A 20,273-nucleotide genomic window follows, 5' to 3' on the forward strand; every position below is an offset into this window, starting at 1 on the left:
ATTTGATATATTTTTCCAGGTCCGGACAGAGCATGAAGAGTCACCGAAGTGAGTTCACCAGAGTTTGCTGGAAGTTCATCAGCATTAATGTACCCATTCAATGCATTTACGTGCTGATTGCCATTACCTCAGTCCTAGAGGCTTTCTTAAGTTTAAACACAGCCTGAGAGTCCCACAGTTTGATTTTGATTTGGCCGGATCAGGGTGCGTTGTCCAAGAGGTTTTTCAAACTTCTTTGCGTTGGAGATGGTGACATTTATTGAAATCAGGAGCATGTTTAAGAGCCCGAGAAATCATTGCAGACAGTATATCACTGCAACGCACGTGATGAAAATGCACGCAAATGTTAAAGAAGGTTTGTCCATGTAACGGGAATCTGGATTGATCTTGATGCTGAAATCAGTCGGTTTCAATCGTGCCTGAAAGAACATAGAAACCGACGGAACTGGAGTCCCGCAGTTTAATTTGATTTTATCCACACTTTAACTGTATTGTGGTATTTACACTGAGACGAGTTTGAGCCTTTTCTTGTGTTTGAGCAATCCGGTTCAGAGGGAATTAACAATCAGGGATTTGAGCAGGAATGAAATAAATTACTCAGCAGAATGTGACTCAGGGACACAGTAGGACAGTAAATGTTGGAGTTGGAGTATCTTTGGACAGAAGCTGTCGGGGTGTCAGTTTCTCGTGACTGAATTGATACCCAAGTTCCGCCGGTAAATCAGCAGGAACTCGACCCAACTCATCCACACAGTCAAGCTGGTGAAACAAAATGACTGGCGGCCTGGCTCTTCCGCAGATCACTCGGCTCTCGGCCTCCTGCAATGTTCCTATGAAGCTCAGGTACGCTCGAAGAACAGCGCCTCATCTTTCAATTAGACACTTTCCAGCTTTCCAGTGAGATCATTGAGATCAACAATATCGCTCTGGAAAAGTGTCCCCAACCCAGCCACCCATTCTCCCTCCCTCCCGCGCCCCATGTTGACTTCGCTTTTCCTGTTTACAGAGGTTATTTCGAGATTCCTTTTCCACGTGTTTTTATTTTCGGATGGCAGTTGTTCATCAATCTGCCATTCACTCCTCCTCCAGAAACATCCTTTGTTTCTTTACTTGTTCCATTGATCTTACAGAGAGTTTTCAAGGACACGACGGGCCTCATTTTGTGCTGTTGAAAATCAAAGAGCTTATGTTTCCCTCTCTCTGGCCATGCAGCATAAACTATTTTCTCATTTTTTTAACCGGCTTCCAAAATATCACAGGCTGTCGCTTTTGATTTTTTTTTTCTTTCCTTACACAGGCTTACAACTAATTACAAAACTAACTTTTCCCAGTTCTGGTGAAAGGTCATCGATGTGAGACATGGACCCAGTTTCACATTCCTTGTTACTACCTGAGCTGTGGTGTAACTCTTGCATTTTCTGACTTAACAATTGTGATGTGACAGGTTGGTTAAAAGGATTTGGGAGACAATGAAAGTTATCTTTGGTTCATGTAGCGTCACTGGCTGCCTCGTTGTTCCAGTCTTTAGTGGTATTATTCTCATTTAGGGGTGTTCTTTAAATTAGTTTGCTCGAGTTGTCAGGTTTAATTCCCGGACGAGCCCTCCTGAGATGTTGAAGATATTGGTGCACTCTTCAACCTCAGAGACTCGTCTTCACTCACTCTAAGTTGGACATTCCATCCGTGCCTGGATCCCTGTGTTAGGCGCAAGTTCAATGTCGTTCATTTTATAAAAACAGTAAAATTCACTCTAATTATAAAACAGGAGTTTTAAAAGTACCGCAGCTGAAAATATAGCTATAAAAGCGGGAGAATCCGATCATGTCAGTGATTATCTGTGAAGTGTGATCCTGACGTGAGTGCCCGAGTCTAGAATGACGGGGATCCATGGAGACAGAGCGTGTCTGAGCCCAGAGTTCCGGGTATCTGTGGAGGGACAGGAGAAGGTCATTCAGTCCCTCCTTCCTGTTCCAACACTCAGTTAGACAATGGCTGATCTGCGTCTTAGCTCCATCCAGCTGCCTTGATTCCATATCCTATTATACTGTTGCCTCGCAAAAACCTATTACTCACGGATTTGGAATTATTCATTGAGGCAGCATTTACTGCTTATTAGGGAAGACAGTTTCATACCTCTATCTTTGCGTGAAACAATATTTTTAAAGTCTCTCCTGAATGGCCCGGCTTTGTTGACATTCTGAAATAAAAACAAAGAAGCTGTTGAAAATAACTCGGCAGCTCCGGCAGCATCTGCGGCGAGTGAAACAGAGCCTCCCGGAACTGGCGAAGAAGTCACATTGGAATCGAAACGTTCGCCCTGTTCCAGGTCTGGCAGCATCAGTGGAGAGAGGGACAGAGTTAATGTTTGATTCTTCGCGAGAGATACTGCCAGACCTGATTCCAGAGAGCGGGGCCGGGAAATTATTCTGAATAAAACCAAAAAACTACTGCGGATGCTGGAAATCCAAAACAAGAACAGAATTACCTGGAAAAACTCAGCAGGTCTGGCAGCATCGGTGGAGAAGAAAAGAGTCGACGTTTCGAATCCTCATGACACTTCAATAGAACTGAGTAAAGTTAGGAGAGGGGTGAAATATAAGCTGGTTTAAGGTGGGGGATGGGGGGAAAGAAGTTGGGCGGGGAGTGGTAGTAGGGACAAGCAAGCAGTGATAGGAGCAGAAAATCAAAAGATGTCGCAGACAAAGGAACAAAGACGTGTTAAAGGTGGTGCTATTATCTAAGAGAATGTGCTAATTAAGAATGGATGGCAGGACACTCAAGGTACAGCTCTAGTGGGGGTGGGGTGGAAAGACTGACAGGGCATTACAGGTATATATTTAAAAATAATGGAAATAGGTGGGAAAAGAACAATCCGTATACATTATTGGAAAAAACAGAAGGGAGCGGGAAGAAACGGAAAGGGGGTGGGGATGGGGGAGGGAGTTCAAGATCTAAAGTTGTTGAATTCAATATTCAGTCCAGAAGGCTGTAAAGTGCCTAGTCGGAAGATGAGGTGCTGTTCCTCCAGTTTGCGTTGGGCTTCACTGGAACAATGCAGCAAGCCAAGGACAGACATGTGGGCAAGAGAACAGGGTGGAGTATTAAAATGGCAAGCGACAGGGAGGTTTGGGTGTTTCTTGCGGACAGACCGCAGGTGTTCTGCAAAGCGGTCGCCCAGTTTACGTTTGGTCTCTCCAATGTAGAGGAGACCGCAATGGAAGCAACGAATGCAGTAGACTAAGTTAGGGGAAATGCAAGTGAAATGCTGCTTTACTTGAAAGGAGTGATTGAACCCTTGGACGGTGAGGAGAGAGGAAGTGAAGGGGCAGGTGTTGCAACTTCTGCGTGGGCATGGGGAGGTGCCATAGGTGGGGGTTGAGGAGTAGGGGCTGATGGAGGAGTGGACCAGGGTGTCCCGGAGGGAACGAACCCTACGGAATGCCACCAATGGGGGGTGAAGGGAAGATGTGTTTGGTGGTGGCATCATGCTGGAGTTGGTGGAAATGGTGGAGAATGATCCTTTGAATACAGAGGCTGGTGGGGTGATAAGTGAGGACAAGGGGGACCCTATCATGTTATTGGGAGGGAGGAGAAGGTGTGAGGGCGGATGCGCGGGAGATGGGCCGGACACGGTTGAGGGCCCTGTCAATGACCGTGGGTGGAAAACCTCGGTTAAGGAAGAAGGAGGACATGTCAGAGGAACTGTTTTTGAAGGAAGCATCATCAGAACAGATGCGACGGAGGCGAAGGAACTGAGAGAATGGGATGGAGTCCTCACAGGAAGCTGGGTGTGGGGAGCTGTAGTCGAGATAGCTGTGGGATTCGGTAGGCTTGTAATGGATATTGGTGGACAGTCTATCAACAGAAATTGAGACAGAGAGGTCAAGGAAGGGAAGAGAAGTGTCAGAGATGGACCATGTGAAAATGATGGAGGGGTGGAGATTGGAAGGAAAATTAATCAATTTTTCCAGGTCCCGACGAGAGCATGAAGCAGCACCGAAGTAATCATCGATGTACCGGAGAAAGAGTTGTGGGAGGGGGCCGGAGTAGGACTGGAACAAGGAATGTTCCACACACCCCATAAAGAAACTGGCATAGCTGGGGCCCATGCGGGTACCCATAGCCACACCTTTTATTTGGAGGAAGTGAGAGGAGTTAAAGGAGAAATTGTTCAGTGTGAGAACAAGTTCAGCCAGACGGAGGAGGGTAGTGATAGATGGGGATTGTTCGGGCCTCTGTTTAAGGAAGAAGCTAAGGGCCCTCAGACCATTCTGGTGGGGGATGGAGGTGTAGAGGGATTTGACGTCCATGGTGAAGAGGAAGCGTTTGGGGCCAGGGAACTTGAAATTGTTGATGTGACGTAAGGTGTCAGAGGAATCACGGATGTAGGTGGGAAGGGACTGGACAAAGGGAGAGAGAAGGGAGTCAAGATAATGAGAAATGAGTTCCGTGGGGCAGGAACAGGCTGACACGATCGGTCTGCCGGGACAGTTCTGTTTGTAGATTTTGGGTAGGAGGTAGAAGCGGGCCGTCCATGGTTGGGCGATTATCAGGTTGGAAGCTGTGGGAGGAAGATCTCCAGAGGAGATGAGGTCAGTGACAGTCCTGGAAACAATGGCTTGATGTTCAGTGGTCGGGTCATTGTCCAGGGAGAGGTAGGAGGAAGTGTCTGTGAATTGACGCTCAGCCTACGTGAGGTAGAGGTCAGTGCGCCAGACAACAACAGCACCACCCTTGTCAGCGGGTTTGATGACAATGTTGGGGTTGGACCTGAGAGAATGGAGTGCTGTAAGTTCAGAGAGACAGGTTAGAATTGGTGAGAGGAGCAGAGAAATTGAGACGACTAATGTCATGCCGACAGTTCTCAATGAAAAGATCAAGAGAAGGTAAGAATCCAGAGGGAGGGGCCCAGGTGGAGGGAGAATCCTGGAGCTGGGTGAAAGGATCCGTTGAACGGGGGGAGGACTCCTGCCCAAAGAAGTGAGCACGGGGACGAAGGCGGCGGTAGAAGAGTTCAGTATCGTGCCGAGCCCGAAATTAATTGAGATGAGGGTGTAAGGGTATGAAACTAAGTCCTTTGCTGAGCACTGAACGTTCAGCGTCAGAGATGGGAAGGTCAGGGGGTATAGTGAATACACGGCCGGGGCTGGGATTGGAAGATGGGGTGGGGACGGAGGGACAGGCAGGGGTGGAGGGTCCGAGATGGGTGTTGGTGTCGATGAACATGGTGAGAGTTATTGCAAAACAGTTTATCAACCAGTAACAAAATGTCAAAGATATAGTGTGTTTCGCGGTACTATAAATGCTGACTGTGATGTAAGGAATTGTGCGATGGTGGTATAGTGGTGAGCATAGCTCCCTTCCAAGCAGTTAACCCGGGTTCGATTCCCGGCCATCGCAGCAGCGGTGTATTTTTTAGCCTTACCCGTGGTCAGACCACAATTCCGGACGCGTGGAGGTAATCTCTGTGGTTTCCAAAATGAGATAAAGAACAACAGAAAGTGTGGGGAGATTTCCAACAAGGAAATAAAGGACTAACAAAATAAAATACTTCAAACGTTTTCGTTATCACGTTTTTCGAACGTAAAATTCGGGCCTTGGTTGGAAAGACGCCTCACCTCCTCCCTCTCGCCTATTTCCGATATGTGGATGATACGTTTGCTATATTTATATCCGCAGTTGCATGTAACAATTTCCTTACATGTCTTTATGGGCTCCATCCTGCGCTCAAATTCACCTATGAAATGGAGCAGTCAAAATAACTCCCCTCCCTTGACACACTAGTTGAGGAATCTTCCAGAGGATTCTCTACCAGGTTTACCGCAAGCCGACCTTCACTGGTCAATATACGCGTTGGGATTCTTATAGTCCCACGCTCTGTAAGATTGGTCTTATCGGCAACGTTGTAAATAGGACCCGAGCCATTTGTTCACCGTGCAAGCTTGATGCTGAAACCGGGCTCATCAAAGGCATCCTGCAGGGTAATGGCTACCCTGATCAGATCATTTCGCGCTGTGTATCACACAAGCTCATGACCGGGCCTAAGACAGTCACTTTCCACCCTGAAGTATATTCTCTATCAGTATAAATTGTTGTCTTCCCCTTATATTGGTTTTCTTGGGAGTGTCCTGTTGAGTACAGAAGGAAAAGCTTTGACATGTCTCTTTTTTCAGCCATTTTCAAATACATTGGCGCTTATTTTCAATTTGAAAACCCGTTTCCGCTCTGCCAGTTTGGTTCAGTCAATCTCCGGCCCATTTTCTCATTGATCTTTGAAAGTTGTTGAAATAGGCTGCACTCTGATTGGTTACAAAAGCCACCCAACGAGATTCCGAACACATTGACCATTCAGAAGTGGCCGACTGCATTCCCCAGAAGATAGGGGAAGGGTGAGTGCGGGAGGAATTCTTCATTCGTGGTGTAAGTGTGTGTAAGATTGTAGAAAGACCGGCGGTAGAGCCCAGGACAAAGCCAAAGTCAAGTCTCGCTCCTCCCGGGCTGGACTGCAGCTCCCCGCGGGCCGTGTTCACAGGCTCCTGAGAAAGAGCAGCTATGCTGAGCGTGTGGCTGCTGGAGCGCTCCGCTCTTCAGATTGTAACATTCCCGGCCTCTTTCAGGGGACAGGATCAGAAATCAGCCGTTTCTCTCTGTCCCAATGAAGCCTGTGTGAAGGAGTCGGTTGGTAACCTATAGTATTGCGTTTCCAGTGAGCTGAGATTGGCTCTGTTTTAAATCGCTGCTTTGTTACAGCCGGTTACAGATAACAGATTGACACATTTAATCTGTTCCTAAAATAGCGCCAGGATTCTGTGACGCAAAATGCAATATTACAGCTCCTAAAGTGTGAGATTAAAATTGCCAGGAAATTAAGCCGTTTGGCTATTACCTATTTTTCCCTCAAATTGGCGGGCTTTTCGAGTTTGAAAATATAAGCCAATCGGCACTTCCAATTCCTTCTACCGGGCTCTCCGATTGGTTGAAGATTTAGATTGAGAATTGACTGACCAATCAGAGCTAGAGCCTGGCTAAAGCCTCTCAAACCATTCACAATGATTATTTATAGAGGTCAAACTGATGGAATCTGTATCTTCCACCCCACCTGCACTTGAGTCCTAAAATAAACTTTTTTCCAACAGGCAAATAATCGAAGGAACCAGAATAAATATGGTGTTTCCTCCAGCCAAGCTAGAATGAAGATTCCCGCCAGCTCCTCCCAAACAGTCCGTACATTATCACTGACAGAGCGCAGAGACACAGACAGGACATCAATTTCACAGTCTCAGACAGCAGAAATAGTTCCAGAGTCACACTTTCCATCCATCAATCAAACAGTGCAGGAGAGATAGACGTTGTTCCAATGTTATCTCGACTCAGTACCACAGACGGGTAATCCACATTCTCACCCACGATACAATTTGCACCAGGCCAATCCCACAATATTACAGCCTTAGCTACAAACTAAATGTCAAATAAAACTGATGCATGTTTCCAATTTCAAGTTTACAGTCTTAACCTTAATAATGTACACTGAGATTCATGTTATGCAACGGTCCAATATTTGCACACATCATTAGTTTATAAATTGCATTATTAATTCCCACATTGTGTTCTGACACATACATTAGATGCAAATCCAAACCTTAAGTGCATTATCAGTTTGAGATATTATGAAAGTGAGTATAACCTGAGATCCAAACTCAGATTCTAGTTAAAACTCACCCTGATTAAGAAACTGAGATACAATATTAATTTGATGAGTATGAATTGAGCTATAAACTTCATGCTAATTATCAATCCTCAGACAGTGTCAAATTAAAGATACTTTACCAATTCAGGACTGAGCTCCATTTTGCATTTGTGTGGAAATTCTGACTCAGAATCAGACACAATGCCACATATCAAATCGTTTCATACAAGCTGGAGTTACACTTGCGGACCACTCCAGGATCAGATTAAAGGATACATTATCTTTCACAATTGTATGCACAGTGACAGATATTTAATACCATTGTTTGCTTTAAAGCTACCATATCAGTGGCCTTTTTCTCTGCTGGAAATGTATGTGGAATGAATCCAAAAATAAAATTTGTCCCAGAGACTGAAGGTTATATAATGAATCCCACACGCACACAGAGAATAATTCTCAGGCACATTTTCAGTGCTAGATGCTGAAAGATACAGGCTGGTCACTGCACGCACTCACAATAGCTGAATCTGAGTGATACTAAAGAAATATGACACACCAATTGTACCACTGAGAGATTTAGAAAGAGTCCAAGCATCACATAGAGTAACAGATGCTGACAGATACAAATGGGAGACCACACACTAGCACACACACTATAAACTCCACTTTCACATACAATACCAATGATTGAAAAACACCAATTGAACCTCACTAGTTTTTATACCAAAGTTTGACAGACCTGATTCAGAATGAATCTCATGCTCACAAACAGATCCAAGTGATGAAAGAAACATATGATTCCCTCACTTCTTTTACAATATCACAGATACAGAGTGCCATTGACAGATCTGTATTGAATCTTATACTCACACACGTTACGAGAGTCTGACATGTATGTAACGGATAGAGAATGGATACTACACTCAAAATCCTGACTTGGAAATATATTGCTGTTCCTTCACTCACTGGGTCAAAATCCTGGAACTCCCTTCCGAATAGTACTGGGGATGTACCTACACCACATGCACTGCAGTGGCTCAAGAAGGTAGCTCACCACCAGCTTCTCAAGGGCAACTAAGGATGGACAATAACTGCTGGCCTAGCCAGCGAAGCCAACATCCCACGAATGAATAAAAAAAGGGCACCAAAGACTTCAGATTCAGAATGATTTCGACGTTCACATGCAGAAGTACTGATTGATAGAGTTAAACACACACACATCATTAAAAGATTCAGAATGAGTCCCAAACTCATTTGCATTTCCAGAAAGTGATTGAGTACATAACACTTGCACACCTGCAGTTCTACGGGAAGGCTCAAAAAGTGTCCTCATACAATACCAGAAAATGCAATATGCAGTCTGAATATGACACAGGTATATTGTACCAGAGAATGAGAGACACAGAAAGACTCCAACACTCACTTTCAGCACCAGAAGCTGACTGATGGAGCAAAATCCTTCCACATGCAGTTCCACTATCAGTTTCAGAATGTAAACCACCTCTCTCAGTATCAGAAAATACTGATACAGATAGGAATGGAATATAACACAAATATACTGTCCAAGAGAGTGACTGTTACAGAATAAATCCAAACATATTGGCAGATCCACTGACAATGTCTCCACACTCACATACAGTAACCAGGACTGACAGGTTCAGAATGTCTCTCAGTTTCACACAGTACCAGTGAGTGACATAGATATTGAATCCCACATTTACAAAATGGGCCAGAAAAGGCCAGTGAAGAATGTATCTCATGCTGAAATACAAAACTACAACCTGACGGTTTCAGCACAACATTATAACTTCTGCTTGGTATAACAAAATATTATGAAATGTCATCTTCACCGTTAGTAATTACAAATACCTCCCTTCGCCGTCCAATAAAATATGAACGGTTCTTCTCTGTCCTGTCGCTCTCTGAGTGTGCTGACATCTACTGGCCAGAGCTGAGAAGTGCACAAGAGCGGAACTTTTTTAAAAATTCAATGGATACGAGATTCGCTGGCTCGGCCATCATATTTGTACAACCGGGAACACGTTTGTACTGCAGGGAAGCATTTTACACAACAACAAAGAACATTTCTCAACACCAGAGAGCACAATTCCACAGCAGGAAATATATTCTAAACATGTGAAACACTTTAAAACTATAATGGAACAGTAGACATTAAAGACCAAGCAGCAGAGTGGCGCAGCGGAATTGTGCAGGGTCCATAACCCAGAGGTCGATGGATTGAAACCATCTTCTGCTATTAACATTCTCATTAATGCCAAAAGGGAGCATTTTCTGTTGCCCACAAGCATGTCCGTTATTTGCATGAGCTTAATGCAAAAATTCAATCTTGAACATGGTATTTAGTCACAGACGGACACAAGCTGTAAATGCTGTGAACACATCCGAGCCAATTCCCTCAGCCCATTGACCCCAAAGAATTGGCACAGACGCAAATGGCCGGTGTGGCCACCTACTATTCACTATCATATTGTTAAGTCATTCGAAATTCCAGTGAGTCTCGATCCAACCTGATCAACTCTACTTCATTAGAAAACCCCCTCAGTCGAGGGGATACCCCAGTCACCTTTCTCGGGAACTGCCTTCAATGCAAGTTATGTCCATCCTTCAGTAATCAGGCCAAATCAACACCAATTATTCTAGGTGTGGTCTCGCCAATGCCCTGTACAGTTGCAAAAAGGCTTCTCCGCTTTTCTATTCCAGTCCCCTTGCAATTAAGACCAACATTTCGCATGCGCTCCTAAGTATTTGACGCACCTAAATAATAACTTTTTATCAATGATTCTTATACAGAGGCACCCATATCCATCTGTACTGCAGCATTCTGCAATGTCATCTAAACATTTTTTGTAATTCTTGTACAAGGATGCCTCTGTACCACAGGATTATGCAGTCTCTCTCCATCTAAGTAAAATTCCTCTCTCCTATGCTTCTTGCAGAAGAGACATTTCTGACATTTTACTACATTGTACTTGCATTTTATCCCCACTCACTTGAACATCTACATATCTATGCAGACTCTTTCTCCGCCCTCCGGTCTCACTCAGCTCTCACTCTCAGCTCCTCTGGCATATTCCCAAGATTCTGACTGTTTAGGAAATTCTCGGATCTTTCTTTAGTTCAAGATGGATGACCTCACACTTCCCAGTGTTGACCACCACCGACCACAGTTTTATTCACTCACTGAATCTGTCAATGACCCTTTGAAACTTGCTACTCCCACATACGCTACTAACCATGTCACCTAACCTAGTGTTATCAGCAAACTTGAATATAGGCTGGAAGTTATTAAAATGTACAATAAAACAGAAAATGCTGTAAAAACTCAGCAGCCCTGGCAGCATCTGTGCAGAGAGAAACAGAGTTAACGTTTGAGTCCATATGACTCTTCTTCAGAGCTCGCCACAACTTTACCCTTTTTGTCCCTTATTCAATTTTGTATCCATGCTGTCGCTGCCCCTTTAATCCCAGCTGCTGGAATTTTACCAAGTTCATTATGTGGGACTTGTTCAAATCCCTATGGAAGTCCAGACACACTTCATCATGCTCACGTCCCTGGTCAATGTTCTCTGACACGTCACCAAAGAGCTGTATTAAGTATTTCAGTGCTGATTTTCTGTTAACCAATCTGTGCTGGTTATCATTTATCAACTCATGTTCTACCGAGTGACAATGAATTTTGTTCTGGATTATTGTCTTTAAACATTTCCCCACCACCAGCATGAGACTAACTGCTCTGTAGTTACTGGATTTATCCCTCTCCATTTTAAACACGGATGTAACATGAACAATCTGCAGTTGTTTGGCTTCACTCCCATCTCCAAGGAGGATTGAAAGATTATGGCTCGAGTCTCCGCTATTTCCACCCTTCATTCCCTCAGTAATCCAAGATGTATCCGATGTTGATCGAGCAGCTTTTCTACTGTGAGCGGTGCCAGCCTTGTGATAGCTTCCACTTCATCTATTTTCACCCTATCCAATTTCCCCACCAATGACATTAGCAGCATCCGCTTGTTTTGTGATGACAGGTTTAGTGCAAAGTTTACGAGGCAAATACCAGGGATGGGCCGGTTGTCTTATGAAGTGAGATTGAACAGGTTAGGCTTGTATCACATGGAGTTCAGGAGAGTAAGAGGCAACTAGATTCAAACCTTTACGATCCTGAGGGTCTTGACAGGGTGGAGGTGGAGAGCACGTTTCCTGTTGTAGCAGAATCTGGAACTAGGGGTCACTGTTTACAAATAAGGGGTCGCTCATTTCAGACAGAGTTAAGAATTTCTTTTCTATCTGAGGGTCGAGCGTCTTTGGAGCTCTCTTCCTCAAAAGCTCGTGGAAGCAGAGTCTTTGAATATTTTAACGGCAGAGTTAGATAGATTCTTGAATAACAAAGGGGGGAGTGAAAGGTTATTGGGGGTAGGAAGTAATGTGAGGCTGAGGTTACAATCAGATCAGACAGGGTCTTAATGAATGGTGGAGAAGGCTCGAGGGGCTGAGTGGCCTACTCCTGCTGCGAATTAGTTTGTTTGTATGTTCTCATTTAGTACATCAGCCATGCCCTCTCCCCAGACAGGATCTCCAAATCAGCCCCACTTAAAGTGACTGCCCTTATGCTGGTAAAAAATCTTCAGTGTTTTCGGTTGTTAACTGCAAATCTTTTCTCAAACGCTCTCCCTTCTGATCTAATTTCCTTTTTCCATTTCTCCTCTGCACTTTCTGTATTCTGCTTTGTTCGCTAATGTATTATGAATCTGGCTATTATCATCAGACTTATTTGGAGTTCCCACAGAGCACAGGATGTGTAGGCAACAGCTCTCAGCTGTCCCAACATTTCACTGAAATGAGTTGTCTATTTAAGTAAAGTTTTCGTTATTTAGAGAGTTCCACTCCTTCCCTCTTGTACTTTTGCTGCAGTATCTCGGTTAAAATTACACAGCAGCTCCTTCCCCCTCTGCACTTAACCCTCACTTGCAAATAATTGAATTTTTTAAGTCTTCACTCTGAAATTTACTCTCTCTGTGTTTGAGCTCACAGGTCACTTGAGTTCTTGTTTGTAATATTATTGCTCCACGTAATTTACCTGAAAGTAAGATTTGATTCTGAATATCAATTCATTTGCACTGTAATTCCAGTTTATTTGAATTCAATATATCAACAAACTAGAAGTTTGCTCCTAGTTTCTATGTTTGCAAGGGGAAATCTAGAGGTGACTTATTTGTTCTGCAATAACGTGCCTGCTCAACTCAGGTCAATAAATCCTGTTCTAAACAGAACGCTTTATCCAGACAATGCATCCACTTGATCAGCTGATGGTGCACGGAGCACTCAGCTTTTCCTCACTGATCTTCACAAGAGTTGATTCAGTTTTGATGTTGACTTGTTCGCTGGTGTCGATTTACTCAGACTCTTCACCTGATTTCTGTGCTGTCCAATGAAGCTTTCTCAGCAGAGTTCTCATAATAACTTGACTTATCCTCACAGGATTTCAAACTTAATGGTTTTTGAACTATTTTATCAAATGATTTCGTTTTGTAAACGTCACAATCGCTCTCATGATCAGGCAGAAAGTTTAACTGCTGTGATTTCAAGCAGCCGACAGCATTATTTGAGATGTCATTGAGACAGGATTTTGAGTTTGAATCCAGTCACAAAATCTTCCAATGAAGCTCAAGGTTCGCTGGAGGAACAGCGGCTCATCCTTCAATGAGGAACTTTACAGCCTTCCAGTGTGAACATTCAGCTCAACAATATCGCTCTGTAAAAACTGCCAACATTCTGGTGTCCTTCTGTTCCAGATGTGGGTTTGAGCCTCGGTTTCACTGAGATGTTCTGAATTGATCTTTTTCTTGACGTCACAAAGCGCTTTATTATTCAACACGTCTGTCCATTACAGGGGCTGATGGAAGAACCAATCAGTGAGGTGCGCATTCACCCTTTTAAAACATTATTTCAGGGGCTGTGAGCGTCGCTCGCAAGGCCAGTCTTTGTTACACATCCCAAAATGTCCTTGAACTCAGTGTCTTTCTCAGCGGGCAGTTAGGAATTAACCTCATATGTAGTCCAGACCAGAGAAGACATCCGAGAACCACCACTGAGATTAGCGTTTAATTGCAGGTTTTAATTAGTGAGTTTAATTTCCATCAGCAACTATGGTGGGAAATGAACCCACGTCCCCGGAATATTTCCACTGCTCCAATGTTTGACCTTAGAGAGAGATGGAAATATCATGTCGAAAGGACTTTCAGTCGGATCTCCATGTTATTGTGAACAAAAGTATCGAATCCAAGATCTTACAAGGAAAGCCGAAGCAAGCTGGCCTCATAACTTGGGTTGGAGAATCACATCAGTGATTCCAGGCGAGCTTCTGCAAAATCACCGCAATAAGGCGGAAACAGTTGATAAAGTAACGACGAAGGTGGGATTCGAACCCACGCGTGCAAAGCACAATGGATTAGCAGTCCATCGTCAGATACTCTCAGCCGAAATAGCTCAGTTGGGAGAGCGTTAGACTGAAGATCTAAAGGTCCCTGGTTCAATCCCGGGTTTCGGCAACAAGTTGCAAATCCTTTTAACTGGGCAGCTGCTGCTCGTGTTATTTGCCAGCTGATAGTGCCATCAGTTTTTGGGGATACCCAGTGCAGCTTCTGAGGGGAGGGGAGACTTGCCCTCCTCCAAAGCACACGGGCAGCTCTGTGCCCGCTGGTCCACGTTACTGGAATAAAGCTCGGTTTCACCTTTCTTGATAAAAACATATGAAAAACCGCTGGTCAACTCAGCTCCCATTAAACTATGCTAACAACCGTGCAACTCTCATATGTTCCCAGCTTCTGGTCCATCGATCGGTCATTGGGAATTTAAATTCCTGAAAATCCGTCTGTTGATCCATTGCAATGGTGCTTCTTTTAACATTAACCAGGGGACCGTAATTGGAATCAAATTAATCCGTTGTTTCCCTCTTGTTTATTTTTATTTCTTTGTGTCTGTGTCTCTCAGTGATTAGGTCGAGAAATGAGCTCGCCTCTGTCATGCGGCGGACGGAGCTCATGAGTATTACAAATATTTACCCTTTCCTTTTAAATTCAGATCCGAATTTATCATTGAAACACAGGAAATGCTGCTTAACCTGCTCTAAGGGCACTTCTATGACTCACTGAAAAAACATAATTTGACCTTTCAGTAGAGCTCTTTGTGTGCAGCCGTTTCTGGGGGTCTTCGTCAGTCATGGATATTTGTATCGGATCTTAGTTTTCTGCATGTTTAGTGAGAAGCCCAATATGTCATCTGCTTTACAGAAGGAGTCGACAGTGACCTGGAGCTAAGTTTCTTAGTGAGCGCCCTGTTACGAGCGGGATGGGAGGAGTGCGCCGTTGGTCTAGTCCCACTACTCCACAGGTCGCAACATTAGCTCAAATGTTCATTTCACTCACCAAAATGGCCAATTATTTACCTTCACCAGTGTTCCCGAGAATAAAATAGGTTTAAAAGTGGATTATTTCAATAAACCATAAATTTGTCTGTTTATTATAAAAAAAGGTATTTTCGAATAGAAAAATAAAGCTTATGAACATTCAGTATGGATCTGAAATTATGCGAATTAATCTTTCGAGATACCATAAGTCACACACACACACACACATACACACACACACGCTCTCCCTCTCTCACAAACACACACACACACACACACACGCTCTCCCTCTCTCACAAACACACACACACAAACACACACACACACGCTCTCCCTCTCTCACAAACACACACACACACACGTTCTCCCTCTCTCACAAACACACACAAACACACATACACTCATAATAGAAAACCACGATATTAAAAAGAGAAATAGGGGAAATTAAAGCAAAATGATGGGGATGTTGAAAATCAGAAACAAAAACAGAAAATGCTGGAGAAAATCAGATGGTCTAACAGCATCTGTGGGGAGAAATAAATACAAAGTCAACGTTTCGAGTCCTTATGACCCTTCTTAAGAAAGGGGACAATTTTGCCAAACATTAAACGTCAATGGTTCAAGGCAAAGGTCAGGGTGTGCAGTCCTTGAGATGGGGTCAGTGTTCCACAGTAACTCCCCCAGCACTGATCCGTGACAACATCAAGCAGTTGGTCCTTCTCTTCTCAAAGGAAAAAAAAGTCAACTTTTTAAAACAGTCTCCGAGGTATGTTTTCTTTCAGAACCATGAAAACCATGTGACCCTATTTGAACACAGCCCTATCGGGTTGAAATGTTCACAGCCTGATTTCAACATGGAGTTGTAGGCTTGTCTGAAAGAACATTCAGACTGGCAGAACTGGGGGTGTCTGTGGGGCCGGGGTGGGTGGAGTGGTGGGTCCGGGAGGCGAGTGTGGTGGCAGTTGGGGGGATGCACTGAGGGGAGGGACGTGTTGTGGCGGTGGATGTTGGTGGGTTGGGCGGGAGGGTTACAGCTTCATATTACTTGACCATATTTTAGCTGTGTTATAGGAGTTGCAGAAATTCAGCTTTAATTCGACTTAGTAAAGAAGCTCAGGGGGAATTAACGGTCAGGGAAGTTAGGCAGTGCTCACTTCAATTACTGGTCATCACATGTATAAGTGGCAGTTTCTCAGGGCAGTAAGAGTTGAGATGGGGTTACTTTTGACAGAAAGTGTTGAAGTGGCATTTTCCTGCGACAAAACTGATAGCCAAGAATGTGCGGTAAATTAACAGAAAGTCCAACAACTCATCCACACAGTCAAGCTGGTGAAACGAAATGAATGGCGACCTGGCTCTCACCCTGATCACTCGGTTCTCGGACTCCTGCAATGTTCCGATGAAACTCAAGGTTCGCTCGAGGAACAGCGCCTCATCCTTCAATGAGGAACTTTACAGCCTTCCAGTGTGAACATTCAGCTCAACAATATCGCTCTGTAAAAACTGCCAACATTCTGGTTTCCGTCTGTTCGCAGATGTGGGTTTGAGCCTCGGTTTCACTGAGATGTTCTGAATTGATCTTTTTCTTGACGTCACAAAGCGCTTTATTATTTAACACTTCTGTCCATTACAGGGGCTGATGGAAGATCCAATCAGTGAGGTGCGCATTCACCCTTTTAAAACATTATTTCAGGGGATGTGAGCATCGCTCGCAAGGCCAGTCTCTGTAATACATCTCAAACTGTCCTTGAACTCAGTGTCTTTCTCAGCGGGCAGTTAAGGATCAAACTCATATGGAGGCCAGACCAGGGAAGACATCCGAGAACCACCACTGAGATTAGTGCTAAATTGCAGGTTTTAATTATTGAGTTTAATTTCCATCAGCAACTATGGTGGGAAATGAACCCAAGTCCCCGGAATATTTCCACTGCTCCAATGTTTGACCTTAGAGAGAGATGGAAATATCATGTCGAATGGACTCTCAGTCGGATCTCCATGTTATTGTGAACAAAAGTATCGAATCCAAGATCTTACAAGGAAAGCCGAAGCAAGCTGGCCTCATAACTTGGGTTGGAGAATCACATCAGTGATTCCAGGCAGAGCTTCTGCAAAATCGTCGCAATAAGGCGGAAACAGTTGATAAAGTAACGACGAAGGTGGGATCCGAATCCACGCGTGCAAAGCACAATGGATTAGCAGTCCATCGCCATAACCTCTCGGCCACCTCGTCGCAAAATGCGGTCTATTAAACCCCCTTCTATGCTTTTTGCATCCATGAACCGTTGAAATAAATGATCCCCTTTGGTAAAAGCACTGAATATTCGGCCAGATGTGTAAAGATGGAAACGTAGTTTATGTCATTAAAATAAATGTGCATCACATCAGATCACGGACTGTTGTAAACCGACTGATGTGAAACGCTTCAACACTTCAACCTGATATCCAACATGTTTCTACACAGTGTGAAAACCCACCGCGGAAAGACCGGAACATACAAGCATTTGGTAGCAAAAAGAAACCCCTCCCAGCTCACTGCAAGCACCGGAACACACCTAAAATGTGGTAAATTAAAATGAAACACTGGGGTTCCCAGCTCTGCTTGTCCTTTCAGTCAAGATTGAAACTGAGTGCAATCAGCCTCCCACATGAATCCACAAGTAGACAGTTCCCTCATTTGATGCATTAGAATAAATTCAGAGTCTCATGGCACGGAGAAACGCTCTTTAAACTTGGCATTCATTTATATCAGGTGTGTTGAGGTGATGCATTCCCTGCAATGACTTCCCGGGTGTTCAAACCGGGTCCTGATTTCCGGAACCGCCACCACCTCGAGCACGAAATAAAAATGCTGCATTAAGATGGGCTCGTCCGGGATTTGAACCCGGGACCTCTCGCATATCAACTCAACGAAAATCCCAAAGCGAGAATCATGCCCCTAGACCAACGAGCCACCTGCATAAGAAAACGCAAACAAGGAATCCTTTCATTGTCACACAAAGTGCATCAAACATAAGCGAATTACAGTTCATGCTGGAAATATTTTCCAATGTTTTAGAAACTCCGGGGTCACTCAGCTCCTGACCTCATTGCAGCCTTCGTCCAAACCTGAATAAAACTGCCGAACTCAAGACGTGAGGTGCAAGTGACTGCACTTGAGTTCAAAGAAGCATTTGACCTAATGTGGCATCAAGGAACTCCAGCGAAACTGAAGTGAAAGGAAGTAAGGCGGGAAACTCTCCACTGGTTGGAGTCGTCCCCGGGGTTTCTAAAACATTGGAAAAGAATTCCAGCATGTACTGTAATTCGCTTATGATTGATGCACTTTGTCTGACAATGAAAGGATTCCTTGTTTGCGCTTTGTTATGCAGGTGGTTCGTTGGTCTAGGGGCATGATTCTCGCTTTGGGACTTTCGTTGCATGAATATGCGAGAGCTCCCGGGTTCTATTCCCGGACGAGCCCATCTTAATGCAGCATTTTTTTTACGCTCGAGGTGGTGGCAGTTCCGGAAATCAGGACCAGGTTCGAACACCCGGGAAGTCATTGCAGGGAATGCATCACTTCAACACACACGATTTAAACGAATGCCAAGTTTAAACAACGTTTCTACGTGCCATGAGACTCTGAATTTATTCTCAGCAGGTGTGGCAGCATCGGTGGAGAAGAAATCAGTTAACGTTTCGAGCCTTCACGACCCTTCGGCAGAACTGAAGCATAGTTAGCAGAGGGGTGAAATATAAGCTGGTTTAAGGTGGGGGGGGGTGGGGGCGTGGGGGGAGAGAGAAGTTGAGGGTGTGGTGATTGTGGAGATAAGCAAGCAGTGATAGGAGCAGATAATCAAAAAATGTCACAGACAAAAGGATCAAAGAGGTGTTGAAGGTGGTGATATTTGTCTAAGAAAAGTGCTAATTAAGAATGGAAGACAGGATACTCAAAGTACAGCTCTAGTGGGGGTGGGGTGGAAAAGACTAACAAGGTTTTAGTTTTAGATTTAAAAATAATGGAAATAGGTGGGGAAAGAAGAATCTATATAAATTATTGAAAAAAAAAGGTGGGGGGGGAGAAACGGGGTGGGGATGGGGGGAGGGGGAGTTTAAGATCTAAAGTTGTTGAATTCAATATTCAGCCCGGAAGGCTGTAAAGTGCCTAGTCGGAAGATGATGTGCTGTTCCTCCAGTTTGCGTTGGGCTTCACTGGAACAATGCAGCAAGCCAAGGACAGACATGTATCAGAGATGGACCATGTGAAAATGATGGAGGGGTGGAGATTGGAAGGAAAATTAATCAATTTTTCCAGGTCCCGACGAGAGCATGAAGCAGCACCGAAGTAATCATCGATGTACCGGAGAAAGAGTTGTGGGAGGGGGCCGGAGTAGGACTGCAACAAGGAATGTTCCACACACCCCATAAAGAGACAGGCATAGCTGGGGCCCATGCGGGTACCCATAGCCACACCTTTTATTTGGAGGAAGTGAGAGGAGTTAGAGGTGAAATTGTTCAGTGTGAGAACAAGTTCAGCCAGACGGAGGAGAGTAGTGGTGGATGGGGATGTTTGGGCCTCTGTTCAAGGAAGAAGCTAAGGGCCCTCAGACCATCCTGGTGGGGGATGGAGGTGTAGAGGGATTGGACATCCATGGTGAAGAGGAAGCGGTTGGGGCCAGGGAACTGGAAATTGTTGACATGACGTAAGGTGTCAGAGGAATCACGGATGTAGGTGGGAAGGGACTGGACAAGGGGAGAGAGAAGCGAGTCAAGATAACGAGAAATGAGTTCCGTGGGGCAGGAACAGGCTGACACGATCGGTCTGCCAGGACAGTTCTGTTTGTGGATTTTGGGTAGGAGGTAGAAGCGGGACGTCTGAGGTTGGGTGACTATCAAGTTGGAAGCTGTGGGAGGAAGATCTCCAGAGGAGATGAGGTCAGTGACAGTCCTGGAAACAATGGCTTGATGTTCTGTGGTGGGGTCATGGTCCAGGGAGAGGTAGGAGGAAGTTTCTGCGAGTTGACGCTCAGCCTCCGTGAGGTAGAGGTCAATGCGCCAGACAACAACAGTACCACCCTTGTCAGCGGGTTTGATGACAATGTTGGGGTTGGACCTGAGAGAACGGAGTGCAGTGAGTTCAGAGAGAGACAGATTAGAATGGGTGAGAGGAACAGAGAAATTGAG

General features: G+C 44.6%; 1 long non-coding RNA gene and 4 other non-coding genes across 5 annotated transcripts in view; 3 read left to right on the top strand and 2 right to left on the bottom strand.

The window, feature by feature from the left end:
• The window catches only part of LOC144670421 (uncharacterized), a 918,626-nt gene that overhangs the window by 597,529 nt on the left and 300,824 nt on the right, over positions 1-20,273 (top strand). The gene's annotated exons all lie outside the window — the stretch shown is intronic.
• Positions 5,329-5,400, top strand: trnag-ucc (transfer RNA glycine (anticodon UCC)). Its single transcript has one exon. It is a non-coding gene; the product is annotated as a tRNA-Gly (tRNA).
• trnaf-gaa (transfer RNA phenylalanine (anticodon GAA)) lies at positions 14,181-14,253 on the top strand. The gene has a single exon. It is a non-coding gene; the product is annotated as a tRNA-Phe (tRNA).
• Positions 17,259-17,340, bottom strand: trnas-gcu (transfer RNA serine (anticodon GCU)). Its single transcript has one exon. It is a non-coding gene; the product is annotated as a tRNA-Ser (tRNA).
• Positions 17,971-18,060, bottom strand: trnap-ugg (transfer RNA proline (anticodon UGG)). The gene is given in 2 exon segments: positions 17,971-18,006; positions 18,025-18,060. It is a non-coding gene; the product is annotated as a tRNA-Pro (tRNA).

Source organism: Cetorhinus maximus, chromosome 31, assembly GCF_964194155.1.
Source record: "Cetorhinus maximus chromosome 31, sCetMax3.hap1.1, whole genome shotgun sequence".
NCBI classification, from domain to species: domain Eukaryota; kingdom Metazoa; phylum Chordata; class Chondrichthyes; order Lamniformes; family Cetorhinidae; genus Cetorhinus; species Cetorhinus maximus.